The sequence below is a fragment of the Hypanus sabinus genome, chromosome 8 (assembly GCF_030144855.1).
Source record: "Hypanus sabinus isolate sHypSab1 chromosome 8, sHypSab1.hap1, whole genome shotgun sequence".
Classification (NCBI taxonomy): domain Eukaryota; kingdom Metazoa; phylum Chordata; class Chondrichthyes; order Myliobatiformes; family Dasyatidae; genus Hypanus; species Hypanus sabinus.
The window spans coordinates 833,795-849,187 of record NC_082713.1 but is presented as its reverse complement, the minus strand read 5'-3'; the positions used below and the strand labels follow the sequence as shown (position 1 = coordinate 849,187).

General features: G+C 44.1%; 1 protein-coding gene across 5 annotated transcripts in view; it reads left to right on the top strand.

Annotated features, from left to right (window-relative positions):
- The window catches only part of mospd1 (motile sperm domain containing 1), a 97,617-nt gene that overhangs the window by 1,125 nt on the left and 81,099 nt on the right, over nt 1-15,393 (top strand). The window lies entirely within an intron of this gene.

Genomic DNA, 15,393 nt, shown 5'->3' with positions numbered 1-15,393 from the left:
ACCAAAATGGATGACCTCACGTTTTCTCAGCTATATTCCATCTGGCACATCCTGATCCATTCACTATTCCTGTCTACATCCACACCCTCCTAAAATGTTGCATCCTGGTGACTTGTGCTGCCACACAGTTTTGTATTTATCAGCAAATTGTGTTAAACTTGGTTGCCGTACAAATTTTTTTTTTTTTGCGTAGAAACATTTTTGCATAGTTGGGGAATTAAGGGTTATAGGGAAAAGGCAGATAGGTGGAGGTGACCAGATCAGCCATGATCTTATTGAATGGCAAAGCAGGCGTGATGGGCTATATGGCCTACTCCTGCTCCTATTTCTTATGTAATCAATGATATTAGATTGTAAATAGCTGGGTCATTGGATAGTGATTCCATTGAACTCTATCACAGGCTGAGTATGGGCACCATAGTAGCATGGAGCTTAATGTGGCACTATTACAGCTCAGCATTCTGCAGTTCAATTTTGGTGCTGTTCTGTATAGAGAATCTGTACGTCCACCCCATAGAATGCTTAGGTTTTCTCTGCCTGCTCTTGTTTCCTCCTGCAGTCCAAAGACATACTGGGTAGGTTAATTGGTCACTGTAAGTAGTCCCATGATTAGGTTAGGGTTAATTGGGGTTGTGGTGTTGCTGGGGCAGTGTGGCTCGAAGGGCCTACTCCTCACTGGATTGCTAAATAAATGAATGCTATTATGGTGCTGGAAGTGTGGTGACACTTGCACAATCCATGTGTGGTCATTGATGCAAAACATCACGTTTCACTGTGTGTTTCAATGTACATGTGACAAATAAAATGAAACTTTAATCTCTACTTTGTTAAGCAGTGTCAGTCCATGCGTAATTTTGTGGACTAATTTCTCGTGTGGCACCTTATCACAGATTAAGGGTCAAGTACTTTCCCGGCATATATGAGGAATAAACTCTTCTCAGGCTCCATCTAGGTACAGGTATCGATCTTAACAAACTTTAGTATAAATAGCATACATCCAAACATTGAATTTCCGATGGAGGTGGAGAAGAATGGTTGCTTTCTGTTCCTGGGCATTCTAATATGACGGAAACCAGACAGTAGCCTCGGACATGGCATCTATTGGAAACCCACTCACACAAACTTGTACCTCAACAATAACAACCACCAACACACCTCCCAATGCAGAGCTGTTCTTTCTACTTTGATTAACCCTGTAAAATATATCTCGGACTGGAGAGTATTCACTAGGAAATAAAACAATTACACATGATATTTCTACAGAATGGCTGCAAGGTAAAGGATACTTGGTAGTGTGGAGGAGCAGAGGGATCTGGGGGTACATGTCCACAGATCCCTGAAAGTTGCCTCACATGTAGATAGGGTAGTTAAGAAAGGTTATGGGCTGTAGGCGTTCATAAATCGAGGGATAGAGTTTAGGAGTCGCGAGGTAATGATGCAACTCTATAAAACTCTGGTTAGGCCACACTTGGAGTACTGTGTCCAGTTCTGGTCACCTCACTTTAGGAAGGATGTGAAAGCATTGGGAAGGGTACAGAGGAGATTTACCAGGATGCTGCCTGGTTTAGAGAGTATGCATTATGATCAGGGATTAAGGGAGATAAGGCTTTATTCTTTGGAGAGAAGGAGGATGAGAGGAGACATGATAGAGGTATACAAGATATTAAGAGGAATAGATAGAGTGGACAGCCAGCACCTTTTCCCCAGGGCACCACTGCTCAATATAAGAGGACATGACTTTAAGGGATGGGAAGTTCAAGGGGGATATTAGAGGAGGTTTTTTTTACTCAGAGAGTGATTGGTGCGTGGAAAGTACTGCCTGAGTCTGTGGTGGAGGCAGATACACTAGTGAAATTTAAGAGACTACTAAACAGGTATATGGAGGAATTTAAGGTGGTGGATATATGGGAGGCAGGATTTAAGGGTTGGCACAACACTGTGGGCCGAAGGACCTGTACTGTGCTGTACTATTCTATGTTCTATGAAATTAATTGGGCCTTTAAAAGGGCTGATGGAAAAACCAGGAAACCTATAAACGTGGAGGAACCTGTTGCTACTGTGGTCTTTTCTATATTTCCAGGATCCTGAAGAAATACCAGATTAATTCCATTCACAAACCTGTAAGGAAACTCAAATCACAGTTTATGTGGGTCAAAGATGACCTGGGATACAGAATGGGTGGCGTTTACATGATTCCCTGTGAATGTGGAACAACATATATCAGCCAGGTGGGATGCATGGTGGAAACTCGTACTGGAGATGTAACCATTTGGTTTATCCCGAGAAGTTGGTGGTAGCAGAACATTGCATTCATAGTGGCCATAGGATTGACTTCGATGGAACATAACTATTGTGCTACGCCAAAGGTTTTTGGGACCGCCTGATGAAGGAAGCAATTAAAATAAAGCTAGAGGAAAATAATTTTAACAAAGACAAACGTCTCGCTCTAAGTAAGAACTGGAATTCGATTGTAAACAAGGTGGGACAATGGAAACGTGATTGGATGAGGACTAACCAATCAGGAGGGATGGATTACTGGGGTATAAATAGCACGGGACTAGACATGCCCAGGCCTGATCCCTGATGAAGATGGCAGAGTGTGTCATCGAAACCTCGGTTAAAATCTATACCTGTACCCAGCTGGAAACCCAAGAAGAGTTTATTTGTATTATCACAGATTCTTTGATAGTGTAATGAATAACATTGACTGTTTACCTTTGTCCAACCAGTACAGATCTGAAAAATTTATCACATTTGTCAGTTTAGAACAATATAACATGGGACAGGCCATTGGGCTCACAGTATTGTATCAGTCTTAATGCTAATTTATACTAAATGCCCTCTTCCTGTGTATCATTATTATCCCTCTGTCTTCATCTTCATTGCATGCCTGTTAAACTTCACCAGATGAAAAACTTGCTCCTCACATTGCCTTTAAACTCCCTTAACTCCACTCTTCCCCCCCCCCCCCCCGATCTTAAAAGCATGCCCTCAGGTTTTTAACGTTCCTACCCTGGGGTAAAGATTCTGACTCTCTATCCTACTCCTGCTCTCCTATTTCTTATGTTTCTATCTCTGCTTCTCTTAATTTTAAAAACTTTTATCAGACAGCTGAGGAGACCAAGTCATTGGGTGTATTTAAAGTGGAAGGTGGTAGGTTCTTCATTAGTAAAGGCATCCAAAAGGTTTCAGGGAGAAGGCAGGAGACTGCGGTTGAGAGGGATAATAAGTCAGCCATGATGGAATGTCAGAGCAGTCTTGATGGGCTGAATGGTCTAATTCTGCTGCTATGTCTTATGGTCTTATCAGATGCCCCTCAGCATCCAACTTTAGGGAGAACAACCCAAGTTCATCCAAGCTTTCCTTACAGCTCTTGCTCTAATTTAGCCAATATCTTGGGAAATCTGTTTGGCACCCTCTCCTCATTCTCCACATCCTTCATTAGGAAGTTGAAGAGATTTGGCATGTCAACAAATACACTCAAAAACTTCTATAGCTGTACTGTAGAGAGTATTCTGACAGGCTGCTTTGCTGTCTGGTATGGGGTGGGGTGGGGTGGCTACTGCACAGGACTAAAGAAGCTGCAGAAAAAGTACCCAAGACATCTTCAGAGAGTGGGGCCTCAGAAAGGAAGTATCCATTATTAAGGCCCTCCAGCACCCAGGGCATGCCCTTTTCTCACTGGTACCATCAGGTAGGAGGTACAGAAGCCTGTAGGCACACACTCAGTGATTCAGGAACAGCTTCTTCCCCTCTGCCATCCAATTCCTAAATGGACATTGAACCCATGAACACTACCTCACTTTTTTAATGTACAATTATTTCTGTTTTTTGCACATTTTTAATCTATTCAATATATGTATACTGTAAATTTATTTATTATTTTATTTGTTTTTTTCTTCTTTAATATTATGTATTGCATTGAACTACGGCTGCTGAATTAACAAATTTCATGTCACATGCCGGTGATAATAAACCCGATTCTGATACTTACAGGTCCCAACTTTTCCTACCCCATGTTGTATCTTAATTCCATGTAAACATATTCTCATGTTTGATTTTCTGACCTATCTTCATTGTCCAGCCTTTAATATAAAGCGTGTTGTGCCTTTTCCATCTTTCCCTTCTCTTCTGAATATTAGAATAAGAATCAGGTTTATTGTCACTGGCATATGTCACAAAATTTGTTAACTTAGCAGCAGCAGTACAATGCAATACATGATAATATAAAAAGAAAGAATAAATAAATTACAAGTATATATTTTTAAATTAAATAGATTAAAATAGTGCTAAACAGAAGTAAATATATTTTTTTAAAGTAAGCTAGTGCTCATGGGTTCAATGTCCATTTAGGAATTGTATGGCAGAGGGAAAGAAGCTGTTTCTGTTTTGCTGAGTATGTGCCTTCAGGCTTCTATACCTCCTTCCTGACAGTAACAATGAGGAGGGCATGCCCTACGTCATGGGGGTCATTAATAATGCACATAACCTTTCTGAGCTACTGCTCCTTGAAGATGTTTTGTATTCTACAGAGGCTAGTACCCAAGATGGAGCTGACTAATTTTTGTAGCTTTTCTTGGTCCTGTGTGCAGTAATGCCCCCCCACCCCACCACATACCAGACAGTGATGCAGCCTGTCAGAATGTTTTGCATGGTACATCTGTGGAAGATTTTGAGTATTTTAGGTGACCAACCAACTCTCTTCAAACTCCTAATGAAATATAGCTGCTGTCTTGCCCTCTTTATAGCTGCATTGATACGTTGGGACCAGGTTAGCTCCTCAGAGATCCTGACACCAGGAACTTGAAATTGCTCACTCCCTCCACTTCTGATCCCTCAATGAGGATAGATTCGAGTTCCCTTGTCTTTCCCTTCTTGAAGTCCACAATCAGCTTTTTCATCTTACTGGCACTGAATGCAAGACTGTTGTTGCTGCAACACCACTCAATTAGCTGGTATATATCTTGCTTCTGTATGCCATCTCATCTCCATCTGAATTTCTACCAACAATGTTTGTATCATCAGCAAATTTAAAGTTAGCAAAGCGAGGTACAGAGGGCCTGATTCTGCAGCTATCGATCAAGGCTATGGGAATAATGAGCTATAGTTAACAAACAGCATCCTAACATAGGTGTTTGTATTGTCCATGTGTTGACCTTTTGTGGCGATAGGCAAATTGCAGTGGGTCCAGGTCCTTGCCGAGGCAGCAGTTCATTCCAGCCATGACCAACCTCTCAAAGCATTTCTTCACCATAAATGTGAGTGCTGCTGGGTGATAGTCATTAAGGGAGCTCACATTATTCTTAGGCACTGACAGGTAGTACTAAACAATAAAATGAGTTCGCAATCTAAGTCACTTTTCAATTATTGTAATGGCTGTGCGATCATACCAACTTATTTATTCTTCTGCTTCTTCTTAGTCCATCAACCCAACCAGGACATATGCTGTTGACAGCAGTTTGACAGAGTCCTCTATCCTGGGCCACTCTTTCAAGTTATCCTCAGGTGTAGCCCATCCTTTCTCTTCCAGAGGTGTGGTTTTTAGCACTTCTGTTGGTGTTTCTATAGCGCTGTTCTTTTTATATAGGATGCTCAACCCTCCTCCTCTCAGACAGACAGACAGACTTACTTTATTGTTTAGATTGTGTCTTTTTATAATTTTTCCCTGGTGACCAATTGGAGGTATACACTTAGATTTTATATTATTTGTGTAATATATATAGCTCAGAAAAACATAGATATCAATTCAGGATTAAAAATTATTGCAAGAAGGGCCATTATCAAGAAGATGAGAGCAAATCTGGTCCCAAATTCATGAAGGGCAGGTCCAGTGGGAAGAATTTAAAAAGAAGACAGTTTTATAGAGCAGGTGTTGGAGTAGAGGGAGTCAGAGTAGGAGGGCTTTGGCTCAGTGGGGCTTCAGCAATAACGGGTTGAGGCAAGGTACCATAGAACCATAGAACACTACAGCACAGTACAGGCCCTTCAGTCCTCCATGTTGTGCCAACCCATATAATCCTTAAAAAGAAGGACTAAACCCACACTACCCCATAACCCTTTTCTTTCATCCATGTGCCTGTCCAAGAGGCTCTTAAATACCCCTAATGTTTTAGCCTCCACCACCATCCCTGGCAAGTCATTCTAGGCACCCACAACCCTCTGTGTAAAAAAAAAACTTACACCTGATGTCTCCCCTAAACTTCCCTCCCTTAATTTTGGACATATGCCCTCTGGTGTTTGCTATTGGTGCCCTGGGAAACAGGTACTGACTATCCACCCTAGCTATGTCTCTCATAATGTTGTAGACCGCTATCAAGTCCCCTCTCATTCTTCTACGCTCCAAAGAGAAAAGTCCCAGCTCTGCTAACCTTGCTTCATATGACTTGTTCTCCAAACCAGGCAACATCCTGGTAAATCTCCTCTGCACCCTCTCCATAGCTTCCACATCCTTCCTATAATGAGGTGACCAGAATTGAACACAATACTCTAAGTGCAGTCTCACCAGAGATTTGTAGAGTTGCAACATGACCTCTCTACTCTTGAACTCAGTCCTCCTGTTAACGAAGCCTAGCATCCCATAGGCCTTCTTAACCACCCTATCAACCTGTGCAGCGACCTTGAGGGATGTGTGGATTTGAACCCCAAGGTCCCTTTGTTCATCCACAATTTTAAGTAACAGACCATTAATCCATAGAATATGTACACGACGCTGGAAGAACTCAGCAGGTCAGGCAGCATCTGTGAGAGAAGAGTAACCGACGTTTTGGGCCTCTACCATTAATCATTAATCACCATGAATCCATTAATTCTGTACTCAGACTTCTGGTTTGTCCTTCCAAAATGCATCATCTCACACTAGTCCGGATTGAACTCCATCTTCCATTTTTCTGTCCAACTCTGCAGCCTGTCTATATCCTCTTGGAACCTTCAACAGCCTGCAGCTTTATCCACAACTCCTCCAATCTTCGTGTCATCCGCAAACTTACTCACCCATCCTTCCACCTCAACATACAGGTCAATTATAAAAATCACAAATAGCAGGGGTCTCAGGACAGATCCCTACGGCACTCCACTAGTCACCAACCTCCTGGCAGAATACTTTCCTTCCACAACTACCCTCTGCTTTCTTCCTTTCAGCCAATTTTTTATCCAAACAGCCAAGGTTCCACTGATCCCATGCCTCATGACTTTCCGGATGAATCTCTCCCAATGGAAGGTACATTGTACTTGTGAAGGTACTTGTGGAGAATAGGAATAGGTAGTATGTCTGTGAGGCCAGTGTTCTGGACTGGGTTTTGGAAGTGGGATGTCTGGGAGACTCCTAGCCTCCTGGACAGCCACATCTGCACTAGGTGCATCGAGCTGCAACTCCTTAGGGACCGGGTTACGGAACTGGAGATGCAGCTTAATGACCTTTTGTCTGGTCAGGGAATGTGACGAGGTAATAGAGAGGAGCTACAGGTAATTAGTTACACTGGGGCCTCGGGAGACAGAGAAATGGGTAACAGTCAGGAGAGGGAAGAACAAGGGTCAGATATAAGAGAGTACCCCTTTGGCTGTCCCCCTTAACAATAAGTACTCCTGTTTGAGTACTGTCGGGGGGACAACCTACCTGGGGGAAGCAACAGTGGCTACACCTCTGGCAAAGAGTCTGGCTCGGTGGCTCAGAAGGGTAGGGAAAGGAAAGGATGGCAGCAGTGATAGGGGACTCTATAGTTAGGGGATCAGATAGGCAATTCTGTGGCAACAATAAAGAAGCACGGATAGTAGTTTGCCTCCCAGGTGTCAGAGTCCAGGATGTTTCTGATTGCGTCCAAGATATCCTGAAGTGGGAAGGACACCAGCCAGAGGTTGTGGTACATATTGGTACCAACGACATTGGCAGGAAAAGGGAGGAGGTCCTGAAAACAGACTACAGGGAGTTAGGAAGGAAGTTGAGAAACAGGACCACAAAGGTAGTCGCCTCAGGATTACTGCCTGTGCCATGTGACAGTGAGTATAGGAATAGGGTGAGGTGGAGGATAAATGTGTGGCTGAGGGATTGGAGCAGGGGACAGGGATTCAGATTTCTGGATCTTTGGGAACTCTTTTGGGGCAGGCATGACCTATACAAAAAGGACGGGTTGCACTTGAATCCCAGGGGGACCAATATCCTGGCAGGTTCGCTAAGGCTATTGGGGAGAGTTTAGACTAGAATTGCTGGGAGTTGGGAACCGAACTGAAGAGACGGAGGAAGAGGTGGTTGGCTTATAAATAGAAAAAGCTTGTAGACAGTGTGAAAGGAAAGATGGACAGGTGATATAGAAGGGATGTGTTCGGACTGATGGTTTGAGATGTGTCTATTTTAATGCAAGGAGTATAAAGAACAAAGTGGATGACTTGGAGCTATGATGTTATGGCCATTACAGAGACTTGGATGGCTCAGGGGCAGGAATGGTTGCTTCGAGTGCCAGTCTTTAGATGTTTCAGAAAAGACTGGGAGCGAGGCAAAAGAGGTGGGGGTATGGCACTGCTGATCAGAGATAGAGTCACAGCTGTAGACAAGGAGGAATTCATGGAGGAATTGTCTACAGAGTCTCTGTGGGTGGAAGTTAGAAACAGGAAGGGGGTCAATAACTACTGAGTGTTTTTTATAGACCATCCAATAGTAACAGGGACATCGAGGAGCAGATAGGGAGACAGATTCTGGACAGGTGTAATAATAATAGGGTTGTCATGGTGGGAGATTTTAATCTCCCAAGTATTGATTGGCATGTCCCTAGATTGAGGGGTTTAGATGGGGTGGAGTTTGTTAGGTGTGTTCAGGAAGGTTTCCTGACACAATATGTAGGTAAGCCTACAAGAGGAGAGGCTGTACGTAATCTGGTGTTGGGAAATGAACCAGGTCAGGTGTCAGGTCTCTCACTGGGAGAGCATTTTGGAGATAGTGATCACAATTCTATCTCCTTTACCATAGCATTGGAGAGGGATAGGAGCAGACAAGTCAGGGAAATGTTTAATTGGAGTAAAGGGAAGTATGAACCTATCAGGCAGGAACTTGGATGTATAAATTGGGATCAGATGTGCTCAGGGAAATGTGTGGCAGAAATGTGGCAAATGTTCAGGGGATATTTGCATGGTGTTCTGCATAGGTACCTTCCAGTGAGACAGGGAAAGGATGGTAGGGTACAGGAACCATGGTGTACAAAGGCTGTAGAAAATCTAGTCAAGAAGGAAAGGAAAGCTTACAAAGGGTTCAAAAACTAGGTAATGATAGAGATCTACAATATTATGTGGCTCGCAGGAAGGATCTTAAGAATGAAATTAGGAGAGCCAGAAGGGGCATTGTGAAGGCCTTGGTGAGCAGGATTAAGGAAAACCCCAAGGCATTCTACAAGTATGTGAAGAACAAGAGGATAAGTTGTGAGAGAATAGGACCAATCAAGTGTGACAGTGGAAAAGTGCGTATGGAACTGGAGGAGGTAGCGGAAGTAGTTAATGAATATGTAAACACGAATATAAATATTCAAATATGAAAATCTGCAGGTGCTGGAAATTCAAGCAACACACACAAAATGTTGGTGGAACGCAGCAGACCAGGCAGCATCTATAGGAAGAAGTACAGTTGATGTTTCCGGCCGAGACCCTTTGTCAGGACTAACTGAAAGAAGAGATAGTAAAAGATTTGAAATTGGGAAGGGGAGGGAGAGATCCGAAATGGTAGGAGGAGACAGGAGGGGGAGGGATGAAGCTAAGAGCTGGAAAGTTGATTAGCAAAAGGGACACAGAGCTGGAGGGGGGGAGGATCATGAGATGGGAGGCCTAGGGAGAAAGAAAGGGGGAGGGGAGGACCAGAGGAAGATGGAGAGCAGGCAAGGAGTGATTGTGAGAGGAAAAAAATATAGATAAGTAGATAAGGGATAGGGTAAGAAGGGGAGAAGGGGCATTAACGGAAGTTAGAGAAATTAATGTTCATGCCATCAGGTTGGAGGCTACCGAGACAGAATATAAGGTGTTGTTCCTCCAACCTGAATGTGGCTTTACCTAGAAAGTAGAGGAGGCTATGGATTGACATATCAGAATGGGAATGGGCTGTGGAATCAAAACGTTTGGCCACTGGGAGATCCTGCTTTCTTTGGCGGACAGAGTATAGGTGTTCAGTGAAACGGTCTCCCAGTCTGTGTCAGGTCTCACCAATATATAGAAGGCCACACTGGGAGCACCGGACACCGTATATCAGACCAGCTGACTCACAGGTGAAGTGTTGCCTCACCTGGAAGGACTGTCTGGACCTTGAATGGTGGTTAGAGAGGAAGTGTAAGGGCAGGCGTAGCACTTGTTTCGCTTACAAGGATAAGTGCTGGGAGGGAGATGGTGGGAAGGGATTGCGGGACGAATGGACAAGGGAGTCGCATAGAGAGCAGTCCCTGCGGAAAGCAGAAAGACTGGGAGGGAAAGATGTGCTTGGTGGTGGAATCCCATTGGAGGTGGCGGAAGTTATGGAGAATTATATGTTGGACCCTGAGGCTGGTAGGGTGGTAGGTGAGGACCCCCTAGTGGGGTGGCAGGAGGATGGGTTGAGAGCAGATATGCGTGAAATGGGAGAGATGCGTTTGAGAGCAGAGTTGATGGTGGAGGAAGGGAAGCCCCTTTCTTTAAGAAAGGAAGACATCTCCTTCGTCCTGGAATGAAAAGCCTCAACCTGAGAGCAGATGTGGCGGAGATGGAGGAATTATGAGAAGGGGATGGCATTTTTGCAAGAGACAAGGTGGGAAGAGGAATAGTCCAGGCAGCTGTGAGAGTCCGTAGGCTTTTAGTAGACATCAGTAGAAAAGCTGTCTCCAGAGACAGAGACAGAAAGATCAAGAAAGGGTAGGGAGGTATCAGAAATGGACCAGGTAAATTTGAGGACAGGGTGAAAGTTGGAGGCAAAGTTAATGTAGTCAATGAGCTCAGCATGCGTGCAGGATGTAGCGAAAGATAAGTGGGGGACGGATAGGCTTGGAACATGGACTGTTCCACAAAGCCAACAAAAAGGCAGGCATAGCTGGGACCCATATGGGTTCCCATGGCCACACCTTTAGTTTGGTGGAAGTGGGAAGAGTCAAACGAGAAATTATTAAGAGTAAGGACTCATTGCGCTAGATGGAGGAGAGTGGTGGTAGAGGGGAACTGGTTAGGTCTGGAATCCAAAAAGAAGCGGAGAGCTCTGAGACCTTCCTGGTGGGGGATGGAGGTATATAGGGACTGGACATCCATGGTGAAAATAAGGCGGTGGGGGCCAGGGAATTTAAAATCATTGAAAAAATTCAGAGTGTGAGAAGTGTCACGAACATAGGTGGAAAGGATTGAACAAGGGGGGATAAAATAGTGTCGAGGTATGCAGAAATGAGTTCAGTGGGGCAGGAGCAAGCTGAGACAATGGGTTTACCTGGACAGGCAGATTTGTGGACCTTGGGTAAGAGGTAGAAATGAGAAGTGCAGGGTGTGGGAAATATGAGGATGGTGGCAGTGGATGGGAGCTCCCCAGAGCTGATAAGGTTGGTGATGGTGTGGGAGGCAATGGCCTGGTGCTCTTTAGTGGGGTCATGATCGAGGGGTAAATAAGAGGAGGTATCAACGAGTTGTCACTGTGCCTTGGCAAGGTAGAAGTCAATACGCCAGACTACAACAGCATCCCCCTTATCAGGCAAACATGAGGAAATCTGCAGATGCTGGAAATTCAAGCAACACGACGTCTTGTCTGACGAAGGATCTCGGCCCGAAACGTTGACAGCGAGTCCTGATGAAGGGTCTTAGCTTCATCCCACCCCCTCCGGTCTACTCCTATCATTTCGCATTTCCCCCTCCCCCCACTACTTTCAAATCTCTTACTATCTTTCCTTTCAGTTAGCCCTGATGAAGGGTCTCGGCCCAAAACGTCGACTGTACTTCTTCCTATAGATCCTGCCTGGCCTGCTGTGTTCCACCAGCATTTTGTGTGTGTTACTTAATACTTTACTTCAGTATTCACTACAGAAAAGGATCTTGGAGATTGTAGGGATGACTTACAGCATACTGAAAAGCTTGAGCATATAGAAATTAAGAAAGAGGTGTGCTGGAACATTTGGAAAGCATCAAGTTGTATAAGTCACTGGGACTGGACAAGATATACCAGGCTATATCTGGTATATAGAGGTGATTCCTGAGCCTCTGGCAATGATCTTTGCATCATCAATGTGGATGGGAGAAGTTCCAGAGAATTGGAGGATTGCAGATGTTGTTCCCTCATTCGAGAAAGGGAGTAGAGATAGCCCAGGAAATTATAGACCAGTGAGTTTTACTTCAGTGGTTGGTAATTTGACAAAGAAGATTCCGAGAGGCAAGATTTATGAACATTCGAAGAGGCATAATATGATTAGGAATAATCAGCATGGTTTTGCGAAAGGCAAGTCGTGCCTGACGAGCCTGATTGAATTTTTTAAGGATGTGCCTAAACACATTGATGAAGATAGATTAGTAAATGTAGTGTATATGGATTTCAGCAAGGCATTGATAAGATACTCTTTGCAAAGCTTATTGAGAAAGTAAAGAGGTATGGGATCAAAGGGGACCTGGCTTTGAGGATCCAGAATTGGCTTGCTCACAGAAGGCAAATAGTGGTTGTAGACGGGTCATGTTCTGCATGGAGGTTGCTGACCAGTAATGTGCCTCAGAGATCTGTTCTGGGATCCCTTCTCTTCATGATGTTTTTAAATGACCTGGATGAGGAGGTGGAGGGATGGGTTAGTAAATTTGCTGATGACACAAAGGTTGGGGATGTTGGGATAGTGCGTAGGGCTGTCAGGTGTGCAGGACGTTGATAGGATGCAAAACTGGGCTGAGAAGTGACAGATGGAATTCAACCCAGATAAGTGTGAGGTGGTTCATTTTGGTAGGTCAAATATGATGACAGAACATAGTATTACTGCTAAGTCTCTTAGCAGTATGGAGGATCAGAGGGATCTTGGGGTCCGAGTCCATAGGACGCTCAAAGCTACTGCGCAGGTTGCCTGTGTGGTTAAGAAGACATACGGTGCATTGGCCTTCATCAACCGTGGGATTGAGTTCAAGAGACAAGAGGTAATGTTACAGCTATATAGGACCTGGTCAGATCCTACTTGGAGTACTGTGCTTAGTTCTGGTCACCTCACTACTGGAAATTTGTGAAAACTATAGAAAGGGTTCACAGAAGATTTACAAGGATGTTGCCTGGATTGGGAGCGTGACTTATGAGAGTAGGTTGAGTGAAATCGGCCTTTTCACCTTGGAGCGGTGGAAGATGAGAGATGACCTGATAGAAGTGTATAAGATGATGAGAGGCATGATCGTGTGAATAGTCAGAGCTTTTTCCCAGGGCTGAAATGGCTAACACGAGAGGGCACAGTTTTAAGGTGCTTGTAAATAAGTACAGAGAAGATGTCAGGGTTAAGTTTTTTTACGCAGAGAGTTGGTAAGTGCGCGGAATGGGCTGCCGGCGATGGTGGTGGAGGCAGATATGATAATTTATTTTAAGAGACTCCTGCATAGGTACATGGAGCTAAGAAAAATAGAGGGGTATGGGTAACCCTAGGTAATTTCTAAAGTAAGTACATGTTCGGCACAGCATTGTGGACCAAAGGGTCTGTATTGTGCTGTAGGTTTTCTATGTTTCTATGTCCCATCAGGCTATGAGGATTTATCCACCTCAGTGCTCTTTAAGAGACTCAACACTACTTCCTCTTTTAACTTGAAATGCTCTGACTTATTAATACACTTGGCACTGATCTCCTTGTCCTCCATGTCCATCTCCTTGGTAATTGATGTAAGGTACTCATTAAGGACTCCTTTCTTCTTGAGTGGCTCTACCCTCTCCCTAGTTAACCTCTTGCTCTTGATATATGTATAGAATGAATAGGGAAAGTAGTCTCATTCTTTTTCTCTCCCAGGATAGTGGAATCTAAAAAAGTGTCTCAGAAAAGTAGCATCCATTATTAAGGACCTCCAGCACCCAGGGTATGCCCTTTTTTCACTGTTACCATCAGGTAGGAAGTACAGAAGCCTGAAGGCACACTCTTAGTGATTCAGGAACAGCTTCTTCTCCTCTGTCATCCAATTCCTAAATGGACATTGATGCTTCAAACACTACCTCACTATTTTTTTAATATACAGTATTTCTGTTTTGCATGTTTTTAAAAATCTATTCAATATACACAATTGATTTACTTGTTTATTTATTATTATTATACATAGAACATAGAATAGTACAGCACATTACAGGCCCTAAGGCCCACAATGTTGTGCTGACCCTCAAACCTTGCCTCACATATAACCCCCCACCTTAAATTCCTCCATATACCTGTCTAGTAGTCTCTTAAACTTCACTAGTGTATCTGCCTCCACCACTGACTCAGGCAGTGCATTCCACGCACCGACCACTCTCTGAGTGAAAAACCTTCCTCTAATATCTCCCTTGAACTTTCCTCCCCTTACCTTAAAGCCATGTCCTCGTACTGAGCAGTGGTGCCCTGGGGAAGAGGTGCTGGTTGTCCATTCTGTCTATTCCTCTTAATATCTTGTATGCCTCTATCATGTCTCCTCTCAACCTCCTTCTCTCCAAAGAGTAATGCCCTAGCTCCCTTAATCTCTGATCATAATCCATACTCTCTAAACCAGGCAGCATCCTGGTAAATCTCCTCTGTACCCTTTCCAATGTTTCCACATCCTTCCTAAACTGAGGTGACCAAAACTGGACGCAGTACTCCAAGTGTGGCCTAACAAGAGTTTTATAGAGCTGCATCATTACATCGCGTCTCTTAAACTCTATCCCTCGACTTATGAAAGCTAACACCCCATAAGCTTTCTTAACTACCCTATCTACCTGTGAGGCAACTTTCAGGGATCTGTGGACATGTACCCCCAGATCCCTCTGCTCCTCCACACTACCAAGTATCCTGCCATTTACTTTGTACTCTGCCTTGGAGTTTGTCCTTCCAAAGTGTACCATCTCACACTTCTCTGGGTTGAACTCCATCTGCCAGTGCTCAGCCCACTTCTGCATCCTATCAATGTCTCTCTGCAATCTTTGACAATCCTCTACACTATCTTCAAACCACCAACCTTTGTGTCGTCTGCAAACTTGCCAACCCACCCTTCGTTAATAAAAATCACGAAAAGTAGAGGTCCCAGAACAGATCCTTGTGGGGCACCACTAGTCACAACCCTCCAATCTGAATATACTCCGTCCACCACAACACTCTGCCTTCTGCAGGAAAGCCAATTCTGAATCCACCTGGCCAAACTTCCCTGCATCCCATGCCTTCTGACTTTCTGAATAAGCCTACCGTGTGGAAACTTGTCAAATGCCTTACTAAAATCCATGTAGATCACATCCACTGCACTACCCTCATCTATATG